A 12,779-nucleotide genomic window follows, 5' to 3' on the forward strand; every position below is an offset into this window, starting at 1 on the left:
TTCCCGATCATTTGTCTTGTTTAATTCCTGGCGATTTAACGTCGACACAACGGGGACTATTTGTGCGTCTACTTAACAGATATCAGGATGTGTTTTGTGATATTAACGGGTTACCTGGACGGACCGCGCTTGTCAAGCATAAAATTGACACTGGAGTATCACGGCCTATACGCCAACCGCCACGAAGAATGTCGTGGGTTAAGCGCGAGCTTGCCGAAAAGGAGATTGAGAAAATGGTATGTGAAGGCATGATTGAGCCCAGTCAAAGCCCGTGGTCCTCTCCTATTGTTTTGGTAACTAAAAAAGACGGTACTCAACGATTTTGTATAGATTTTCGTAAACTTAATGATGTTACGAAAAAAGATGCGTACCCCTTGCCCAACATTGAGGAAATGCTCGACGTCTTAGGCGGGTCCAAATGGTTTTCCACGTTGGATCTTGCCAGTGGCTACTGGCAAGTAGAAATGGACCCCGCACATAAGGAGAAGACCGCGTTTTCGTTACCCGGAAAAGGTCACTTTCACTTTAAGGTGATGTGTTTCGGGTTGACGAATGCCCGGCCACGTTCGAACGGTTAATGGAACGAGTATTGGCTTGGTTACTGTTTAAATCGTGTGTTGTGTATATCGACGATATTGTTTGTTTTTCTACCGATTTCACGAAGGCTCTACAGGAACTGGAAGTCGTGTTTTGTCGCCTCCGAAGAGCCGGGTTAAAACTTAATCCAAAGAAGTGCGATTTCTTGTCTAAAAGTACGAAATATTTAGGTCATATAGTGGGTGAGGACGGAGTTCGTTGCGATCCTGAGAAAACGAAAGCGGTTGGTGAGTGACCAAGACCCAATAATGTTAAGGAATTGCGAAGTTTTCTAGGTTTTGCTTCATATTACCGACGTTTCATTCGAGGGTTCGCCTCAATCGCTTCTCCACTAACAGCTCTAACGCACAAAAATGTTTTGTTTTCCTGGTCTCCCGTGTGCCAATCTTCCTTTATAAGATTAAAGTCGGCCTTGACGTGTGCGCCGGTGTTGACGTATTCTTTACGTGAGACTCAGTTTGTCTTGGATACTGATGCGAGTGACACGGGTATTGGAGGAATTCTTTCCCAAGTAGTGAATAGTGTGGAAAAAGTGGTTGCCTACTGTAGTTCTACTTTAAGCAAAACGGAACGTCATTATTGTACCACGTTTCGTGAACTATTAGCCATGGTAAAATGTGTAAAATGTTTCGACATTATTTGTGGGGTCGGGACTTCTTATTACGCACCGATCACGCTTCCTTAAAATGGCTACTGACCATGAAAGCGCCGGAGGGCCCGTTGGCTTTCGGTTTTGGGCACTTATAACTTTTGAGCATAGACCCGGGGCACAGCATATCAATGCAGACGGTTGAGCATAGACCCGGGGCACAGCATATCAATGCAGACGGGTTATCCAGACAACGCTGCAAGCGGGAGGCTTGTTTAGATTGCGGGAGCGTTGAGAGCACCGCGCCTATTGTTGCCGTCTTACAATCAAGAGCTGAACGAAATCCTTAACAAAATAATTCGTCTGATGAAGGTAGTTGGCTTAAACAATGGACGCTCGACGAGCTGCGTCACTGGCAATGTGAAGATCCTTCTATTTCACTTATAATAAGAAATAAGAGTATGAGTCAATATGCGCCGGATACTTCACGAATGGCAGTACACGAGACCACGCATCGGTATATTCGACAGTGGGATTTGTTGGAAGTCCACCAGGGCTTGTTGTATCGGTGCGAATCAACAAAGTTTTTGTTTCGCTTACAGGTGTTCTCGGCACGAATCAACAAAGTTTTCACCCAACAAATTGATGATGGGAAGGGAGACTACGCTGCCGTTGGAACTGATGTTTGGGCCTCCTCCAGCGGCGCACCATTTTCAATTCCACACTTCATACGTGCAAAAGATGCAGAAACAACTAATAGATTCATTCGAGCACGCCTATCGGACTCTTGAGAAAATGTGCCGTTCGTCAGAAGCGGAATTACGACCGCCGAGTCCGAACCACGGAGTCTTTCACGGTCGGAGACTGGGTCTGGTACTTCTACCCTCCTGCAGCACGGAGAAAACTGGGTCATGGTTGACAGGTCCCTACCTGGTACGACAACAATTAAACAACGAACTCTTCGTTATTCAGAGTAATGCAACCACTCAACCTAAAGTGATTAACGCCGACAATCTTCGAAAGTACTAAGCTGAACATTTTCTCGAGAATTGGACTCGTGTACGAAATTTGGATGCTCAAAATGAAAATATGGACGTTACCTCTGAGCCAGAAAGAAACGAGCGCAATTCTAGATCCGATTCGCAATCATATTCGATGTGGTCCGGAGAGGCCAGCGATTGGTCACCTGATGAAACGATACCTAGTAGTGTCGTAACGCCAACAGACGATGTTTCAATATATGGTCGAGTGCGTCGCCGACCCCAACGTTTGCAGTATGATGTGTATTAGTTAAGTGTTTTTTTTTTTCGTGCGTTTTTTTTTTATTTTATTTTCGTTTGGGGACAAACGTGTTTAAGTGGGGGGGAGTGTAATGATCTATATATTCGTTCTACTGTTAGTCTATTTACTTAATTATTTTTAGCCCGTTTTGTTAACCACAGCCAGTTTTATTTTATTTCAATGCCGAGATACAGCGCGCGTGGTGATTACCATCGGCGCATTCTTTCGTTTATTTTGGTCTTAAATTCCTGTGTTTTTCGTTGATTGATTGATTGGTTGTTTTATTGCGTAAGGGCCGTTTCGTTTGCCACTTCTTTTTAGTCGGAATAAAGCAGTTGTTGGTTGGATCGCTAAGTGAACGGACTTGTTTTTGTGGTTAAAGAAGCTAAACGCTACAGCTGTTACAGTTATTTTCCGTCACAAATACGACTGCGTTCTTATTACGCAATATAAGAGCGATTTTAAACATTTCGTTGTAATGCTATACAGCGTAACGGCCGAAGCTAACAACATTTGCGGTGTACACGTACATTGAAATCTAAGTTATGTCTTCTGTGTATTTACACAAACACATTGTAGCTGCGATTATTTTCCACACCGAGCAGATATTGGTTGCCAGCTGCTGATAATACTGATCCTAAGTTAGACTGGGATATGTGTAGCGAAGCAATGTGAAAATCATGTGAATTTAAACGTAACAATGTGGGTTGTGACGTAATAAAGATGTCAGCAATTATTATTATATGCAAATAAACGAAACCAATGCAGCCATTAATATGATGTTTTGTAACTGTACTGAATAAGTTTATTCGAGTTCTTGTCATTTCACAACATTTAGAATAAATCCAAATTCCTACATACACTTGGTTTGTGCTACAGTGTATTCTTAACCGCGTAATGCCTAAACTGTAACTTCACGGATTATTCTTTACCGGTACCAACAATTCGTTTTGAAATATTTTTTTTGTAATGCAGTCGGTATTAACTGTAGTGTTATGAATTACTGCTTTAGTCTAATTATAAAACAGTTAACAATAAACAACACGTACAGACCTAGTTGTTATGAAATTCCTAATTTAAAATTCGTAACAAGTTGAGTACAGACTTAGCGAAACACTAAACAAACTTCGCTATAAATAAAGAATATAATCAGCCTACCTTTTAGTTTAAGCGCTACATGTTCATTCCAATATTAAACAGCAACATAAGCTGATGTAAAATATAAGCACGCATACACTGGTATAATATACACTGTGTATATGTGCACATATACTCAAAAACTCGTCAAATATGGAAACAATCAATTCAATCTGATTGGTCCGTTTGAATTGTTCTGGAACTATTTCCGCAAGTTCACAACGGTTCGGGTAAATTATGTAAAACATTATTTTTAATAGAAGGGAGCCAATATCTTAACATTAACTCATGAAAGGTATAATTGGTTTAATGTGTTTTTTTTCAATAATATATACTAATGGGTTCTGTAGTCAACAATAACAAACATGCATACACGTATGTCAGCGTAACGTAAATAGTATTTTTGTGTTTCTGCTTGAAACACTCATTGCTAATTTCACATTTTCTTATAAAGTATGTTTTGGATTAGAAAACAAAAAAAGCTGGTAAGTAATTACTTTAAATCTCTTTTTTTACACACAGATTCGGGGTTTCTTTTCACTGAAGCATTTAGTGTAAGGGCATGCATGTCAGAAATACCCCACGGTTTATTCAACACATTCGGAACGACATTATACAACCAAAGCAAAATACCTTTTGGCGAATGATTTTTAGATTAATTTACACGACAAGAGTTTTTTCGTACATTTTTTCGGTCATTTTTATCCTCATGGGTGGAAACTCTAGTGACTTATCCATGGTTGCCACTTCCATGCCCACATTCGAGTTGCTGAAGCTATTGCAGTGTGTGGATAAGCAGGCATGACTTTTGGTTGGTTTGGTCATTTATATCCTTGTGGGTGGGAACTTTAGTGACTTATTCATGATTGCCACTCCCATGCCCACAGTCGAGTTGCTGAAGTCTCGTAGGTGGGAACTTGGATGACTTATTTATTGTTGGGTTAAAATGATCACAGTTTTGGGAGTTTAGTTGTCTGTTGTTTTTCCCAAAATTTTGTACAAACCATGCTTTGCCTTTGTGTTCAATCTTCCTATAAATCATAACTTTACCGCGTGTGTCTTCACATTAACTTGAATATTTTTTTGTCATTTCCACTATTTTTAAATGCATTGTTATCTGTGTATTTTAAGTAGATTGTTTGCGTATTGTTATTTTATATCATGGTTTGGTATGCTATCAATATTTTATTATCTTCCTGTTAATTCAGTATATCCTGCATTAAAACATTGTTTTGAATCTTAAATCATTGATTTTGATTTGCAATAATTTATTCCCACAATAATTGGTGGTCAAACTTTGTACTCAACATTTATTTATTCATTGAGGTATTTGTATATTTGATTTAGAAAAATTAAAAATCTTGTAATTGTTTGAAAATTGCTTAAATTTACCTTCGTGGTTTTCAAACATCGTAGTCTTTCTGATAATTTTTGCCCGCAAGACGCCGCTGTTAAGCATTTATTATGGATGACTAATATCATGACGTAAGTAGCTTTGCTTTTATTTTAAGCTGAAGTCATAACGTAAGTATTTCATCTTTAGATTTAAAGCTTAAAAATCTCATAAACTATGTTGTTACAGCGCTTTCCTCCATTCAAGAGGATTTACGTTTGATGCTCGATGCTGCTACCATTGTTGCATGTATGTCCCTTGGCCTATAATTTTGATCAGTAAGGTTTGATCAGTTATAGTTTCAGTCCGTGTGACGTCATATCATGCAGTGAAAAACAAAGTGGAGTTTTTTAAGACGCACACATCAGCTTAACTTTGACGCAGGATATTTATGTATAAAGACTCCATGTAATTAACAAACCCACGTTATCGGGTTGTATCGCCAAGCAAACATCGATGTCAGTTTATCCGCTGGATGGCGAATAGGAGCACAGCAAACTTTCAATCCAAGCGTGACGTCATCGCATCGAGTGAAAAAGGATTCGATGGCTTGGTCGGTTGATATAAACACAAGGTAACCTGTGTATTAGAGCAGATCAAGGCACCGTATACCTACGCATGTACGTTGTTGTTATTACGCAAGGAATCGTTAACTACGAAGCTCTGCAAATGAACAACTAAACCAGCAACCAGACAGTAGAAACATCTTTACGGTCCAGTTGATTGCAAGGAATATTTCAAGGAGGTTAGTGATCTGTGTTTGCTTTGAATGCTGTCATTTTGCCAAATTATTGTGACGTTAAGTTGCAGTGTTGCCAGGTTACTGTGCACCACTGTAAAGTATTACGCTACAAAATTAAGCTGTGGTTGTTTTAGAATATTAAGTTTCTGTTACCAAATTTTTAATATATATTCCATACATTATCAGCATGTTATTATATCAGTATATTATAACTATACTGCAACTTGTGTATAATCTGACAAAATGTCTGTGCTACAGCTTCTTTGCCACGTTGAATTTATGAATACAATTTAGATCAATATTATTATTAGTATTATTATGCTTATTGTATGCCTAAATTAAACCATTTTGACCTCTGTCTGTTTTCCTCATGTACATATCTCAGTTTTTCTTAAAAAACTACAATTAATTTTATCAGGAAAAAACTGTAAAATAAATATTTCTTTCCATAAACTACGGTTGGTAATTTTAATACGATTCCATATTTAACTCAAAATAAGCACTTTTTATTTGCTTTTTTCAGGCATAAAAATGTTGCATTCGTTCACCACCGAAATTTAATACTTAACAACAGTAATCGCCTTTTTCGCTTGCTTTTAAGTGATAGAATATTGCATTACTGGAGCTTTCACTAAAGAGAGAAATAAGTTCACTTTGTCCATATGTTCTCTATTGGCCAACTTACCATCTTAACTCCTTTTTGTTTCAAGTAAATTTTTAACAAAGTGTTTTAAACTTAGTTCATTTCACATCAAATATAAGAATCATGTCTGCCTGGGTTTAAATGTTACATATTATTTTTCCATAAGTGATTTGTAGATATATTCAGTGTATAGCGCCCATTTCCACAGTAAAGTGATGAAATCGTTGGTGTTAAAATGCGCGTACTGGGTATACAAGCAATATTAGCAACGGTATGCTGCATTGGTTTTCTTGATTTAATAAAATCGTTTCGGTCTATTAGCTCCATGCCGAAACATCGACATCAACGCTTCCATTAATTTTCTGCGGGAACAATCGCTGCCGGTCCCGGCCGACGAATTTTTGCGAAACTATTGACAAACAGTTGCATGGCGCGGCAACGACAGTCGTTATATCACGTGTGTTTTGTTTGATACAACTCGTGCCCGCTTACACTTACTACGTTTGCAACATTGTGGGTTACTGTTATTTTGTTTTTACATGGCTGACATACTACATGCATAAATCAGTTGTATTATGGTAAAGTTGACTGCACACAAAAGCCGGCGTCCGAATTCGCATATAGGATTGGGACGAATTATTTTGTTCAATATCTGTTTACACAGCATTCGGTGCGGAAAAACGAAGCGGTGAAAAATTACTTTTTTGCGAGTTTGCAAACATTAAGCAGCAAGTACTCAAATATTTGTTTGGTGACCATAACTATTCTTCCATTTATTCAGTAATGAACACATTCCCCGACTGCTTACAGCTAGTGTACAAAAACGTACTTTACTACACAAGTTTAATTTCTGTGTAGTAAAGCTTTTTAATACACCAAATAAACATTATTATGATGGGAAACGTATAAAATACTTTATGTATATCGTTCGCCTAACTTGCCAGAATCAAAAGTTCCACTCAGCAAGAGACCGCGTATGCCGGGCAAAAGTAGAACAGGAGTTTACTCGATTCGGACGCCAAAAATTGGGTCCGAAATCGACGTTCGTGCGGAATCCGGATTAAGTATACATTTTTTCGCGCCGTACATTTCCGCATGCGGCAAGAAATTTGGACAAAACAGACAAATTCTAGATACAGTGTATAGCCCCATTAAAACAACCGACGTTTTGACGTCCAATACGAGACGCCTTCATCAGGATAATGTCATTACTCATTAACACAACGCAATATAACGTACGAAAGCAACGATCACAAACTTTTCATTCGCCAAATTTGACATTACGATAAAACTTAGTTTATTTGTGTTATCGACATTCGTTTTATGTTTGCGGTGTTCACGTGTTTTTTTTAACATGCTACCTACGTTATATTATTGTACGGAAATTGGTATTGTTGGAACATCAATTGATGAATATTGTATCCTGTACAAATGCATATGAACTTGTAATATGAAAAATGATAAAATCTACGAAAAAGGTTTATATTTTTGCCACTAGTTGGGTATTGCTGCATTGTTTTTCGCACAAGCCACTTCTCATCAATTATCTTCAAGTGCAAATGACTGAATTTCGAATATATGTTTCATACATTATCTTGTTATTATGTAGGTATATCATAGTATAGAGTGGTGGGAGATGGGACACCTTTTCATACTATTTTTTCGTCCCATTTTTTGGTAAACAAAGAACATTCAAAGAACTATTAAACCGCATCCTCACGACTTCCAATAGACCGTTCTTAATTGTTTAAAACACGATCAGGTTATTTGGATATTATGTGCTAAAACTATTTCAACTCCCTAGCCATTGAAAAAGTGTTGTATTGATTTAACACCGGATTTTAATACTTAACAACAGTAACCGCTTTTGCCGCTAACTTTGTTGGACCGTGAGAATACTTTCGAATAATACTGTAACATTTCTTTTATCTGTCATTGAATGGGTTCCTCTAAAAGAGTCCCGTTTTTCCCGGTGTCCCGTCTTCCCCCACCCTACTAAGTATAAACAAAAATATATTCAATCATGACTTAAATAATTGAAACACTGGGACGATTTTCGTTTCTGAAGCAGTAAAAGAGTAATAACTTTTTTCTAAAATGTGAATAACAAAGTTGTTTTAATGATTAGTTGGTTGTTTACTCTAGATAAAGTACAACCCGTGACATCGAGCAACGCTCGGTATATATGATGAAATGATAGCGTTATTAATAATCAACATTATTACCTCCTTGCCTAAATAAACAACAAACAACGAACAGTGAACTTTGATACCATTAGTCGGTACCTGGCATTTATATAGAATATAATGATCCAACGAAATAACACATGATGACGTCAGCATATATATTTCATCATAAACTGTGGATATTAAACCCAGCATAGAAAGCAATATAATACATGTATAGTCCCTTCGTAAGCCATTCCTTACTTGCTTTACTATTTAACATATATAGGGTGGGGGAAAATGGGACACTTTGTTAGACAAGACTTTTCTTAATTTTCTTTTTACGGACCCCCATTTAATGATAATCAGGAAAATAAGGTTACAGAATTATTCGACAGTATTATCACGACTTTATAAAACGCCCGTCAAAGCTGATTACTGTTTTTAAATATTAAAAAAATACGTAAAATAGAAACAGTATACTTTAAACAGGTAAAAATGTGAAATAGTAAGGTGCTATTTTTTAATGCTCGCTAAATCATAGTAAAGCCGATGAATTTTTTTTTAGTTTGCGTGTGCGAACGATTAAACTAGTTTCATAGCTTCATAAAACAACCTTGAATATTTCGTACAGTTTGATTTTGTCTCATGAAACTAGTTTTATTTTTGTAAAAAAAACAACATGAGATATAAGCATTAAGAAAATAGGCAGGGGTCGATATGACTTTAATTTGAGATAAAAACAACAAAAAAATATCGGTTTAACGTTATATATATATAGTTTACTTGGCAAAGAAACTAGCATAGCCTGTTAAACTCGGTAGGTTAAGTATAAATTGCAGAATACTGCTAATATAAATATATTTCAATTTAGAGTCCCATCTTCCCCCACATTGTAGTTTTGTATGTTTTCATTGCCAAACTTTGAAAGATTTGCTTTTAATTTTGCAATTTATACCTCAGGGGGTTTTCAACTATAAGATACTGGTATAATAAAAAAATAATATTGTGAAAATATATTCGAAATTTGGTCATTTGCACTTGGTGATAATTTATAAGAAGTGGCTTGTGCCAAAAACAGAGTAGTACTACCCAATTTGGAGCAAAAATAAAAACTTAATCAATAGTTGTTATCAATTTTCTGTTATTACAAGTTCATATACATTTGTAGGATACAATATTTATCCATTGATGTTCAAACAATACCCATTGTCGTTCAAACAACACCAATTGTTACGCAATAATATAATGTAACATGATAAAAACTATAGCAGTAGGGCAAAGAAAAAGAATGTGTAGACTTAATTTTCAAAGCGTACAGTATTGTTTCGTGTTGTTTACGTATATTCCCATTTATAAATACCCTTAATAATCAAAATTAACAATGATTTTAAACTGTCCCATCTTATTCTGTGTGTTTTCAAATTTGTAAAATTTCACCTGTTGTGCGGTTCGCTAAATAACTCCTCGTGTGTTTTATTATATTTTATTAAATTGGTGTCATTTAATAAAGGAATGATAGTACTAACTCGTGTTATTACCCAAAAATCGTCATCTATTTTGATTTTGGAAATATTTGGCAATATGTGCTTAAGTGTCCCATCTTCCCCCATTGTACTATAATTTAAATTCAACCCTTTGGCTCTCTATCACCACCATGCGTCTGACTTACACAATCTTACATTTTTCAATTATTAAATGAAACTTAAACATGATTTCTAGCTTCTACGTAAGATACTATCACGTTTAGTCGATTTTATAAATTTTTTTTCAAACAAAACCACTGCAAATCAAGATGAAACAACGTAACAATGTATTATAATTGGTAGTGACGTAACAATGTATTACAATGGGCATTGTTTGCGTCAATAGGCCTCTTATTTCCTGAGCAGTTCAGGTGAATTCCTATAGTCCAGCAGAATTGTGTCAAATTATGGTCGAATTGTGGGATTTGAGGTAAAAGCATGTAATTTGGTACACTTATAGAACTGGACATGCTGATTATTTTAAAACTCAGACCCATCTCGAAATCTCGTTTTATGACGTCATGGTGACGTCATAAAAATTCCACAAATCAAGAAATTTTTGCACTTTTGTTATTGAGGTTAAACGCATTTTATTACGTGGCGCTGTATTGACTGTTTATAATTCTGTTGGAAAATTGTTCACGTCTTTTGATTGTTACCCAATTTTCATTCAAACCGTTCCGTCATACCAAGTAAACTGACTTTTACTATATTGTATTGACGTCAACTGTTTTGTAACACAGCACTCTATTGTTTCAAAAGTGAGAAACTGATCATTTGGAATTAGAAGCCATTATATGTCGGGAGATCAACAATACAGAAGGTTTTTGGAGGAGCGCATATTGAAGAAAGACAAGTTAATATCTGACCCTATACCGAAGAACAAATTCCCACTCTCAGCTGTCCTCCTATGAAATCCAGTACATCTACGAAGTTAGAGATCAATACACATTCATAGAATTTGGTTGAACGTTTAATAACAAGAGGTACAAGTTATATTTGCCACATTTTAATTTTTCATATTGTTATTTCCAAGTTTGACATCGGTTTCAAATCAAGGATCGGCGGGGATTGGTAGCGCCCATTTCCGCAGAAAAGTGATAAAATCGTCAGTGTCAATATGCGCGTACAGCGTCAAGCCATTTGGCAACGTCATAATGCTTTGTTTTTCGTATTAAACAAAGTCATTTTGGTCAATCAGCCGAAACATTGACATCAACACATTCATCAACTTTCTGCGGGAACAGCCGCTGCCGATCCCCGCTGACCAATTCTGCAAAACCGATAACAAACAGTTTTCGATTTAAACTGGTAACTTCGCATGGCGGGGCAACGACAGTCGTTATAACACGGCTGTTCTGTTTCATACACCTCGTGTCCGCTTACGAGTTACCACGTATGTAACTTATTTATCCTCGCATGGCAGAGCAACGACAGTCGTTATAACACGGGTGTTCTGTTTCATACACCTCGTGCCCGCTTACAAGTTACCACGTATGTAACTTATTTATCCTCGCATAGTGGGGCAAAGACACTCTTTATAACACGGGTGTTCTGTTTCACGGGAACACTTTTTTGTAAATGTTCGCTATCATGGCTTTTGTTCGTTATATTTCGTTGTGTTTCCAAGTATGACATTATCCTGATGAAGGCGTCTCGTATTGGACATCGAAACGTCAGTTGTTTTACAATAAATACCTGCCGGTAGATCGATAATTATTATTATACAACAAGTATAAACATGGTTGTTTCCATATTTTGTTTCAGAAGTTTCATTCGGTTTATATTTGGAGATTCCTCTGTAGAAGCAACTGGTTGAAAGTAGAAAGTGTGGAAGTGAAATAGAATGGTAAGCTCTTTTTATACCAACATATCATGTACGCTGGTATGTTAGCTTGAGTATAATTGATCATGTTATATAAAAACATATACGCAACAGCAGCATAAATATGTGACAAGCCGTTTAAAAGAACAAACAAACAGAACGTCAGCATATATATTTCATCATAAACTGTGGATATTAAACCCAGCATAGAAAGCAATATAATACATGTATAGTCCCTTCGTAAACCATTCCTTACTTGCTCTACTATTTCTCAACATAATTTAAATTCAACCTTGTAGCTCTCTATCATCACCGTGCGTCTGTTTGAAATGTGTGGAAAATACGCTGCTCGTTGTCGAGTAGATGTATTATACAAGGATGTCTTATAATATAGACGTCTCCTTATACGCCGGACACACATGATGTATTCATACACCTTATGCTCACTGTCGTGTTATAACATGGGTGTCTTCTTATACACCAGACACACATGGTGTATTCATACACCTCATGCTCACTGTCAAGTTATAACATGGGTGCCTTCTTATACACAAGACACACATGGTGTATTTATACACATCATGCTCACTGTCCAGTTACAACACGGGTGTCTTCTTATACACCAGACACACATGGTGTATCCATACACCTCACGCTCACTGTTAAGTTATAACATGGATGTCCTCTTATGCACCAGGCAGTCATGATGTATTCATACACCTCATGCTCACGGTCTAGTTATAACAAGGGTATTTTCTTACACACCAGACACATATGTTGTATTCATACACCTCGTGCTCCCTGTCGAGTTATAACATTGGTGTCTTCTTATACACCAGACACACACGGTGTATTCATACACCTCATGCTCACTGTCAAGT

Source organism: Ciona robusta, chromosome 13 (assembly GCF_009617815.1).
Source record: "Ciona robusta chromosome 13, ASM961781v2".
Classification (NCBI taxonomy): domain Eukaryota; kingdom Metazoa; phylum Chordata; class Ascidiacea; order Phlebobranchia; family Cionidae; genus Ciona; species Ciona robusta.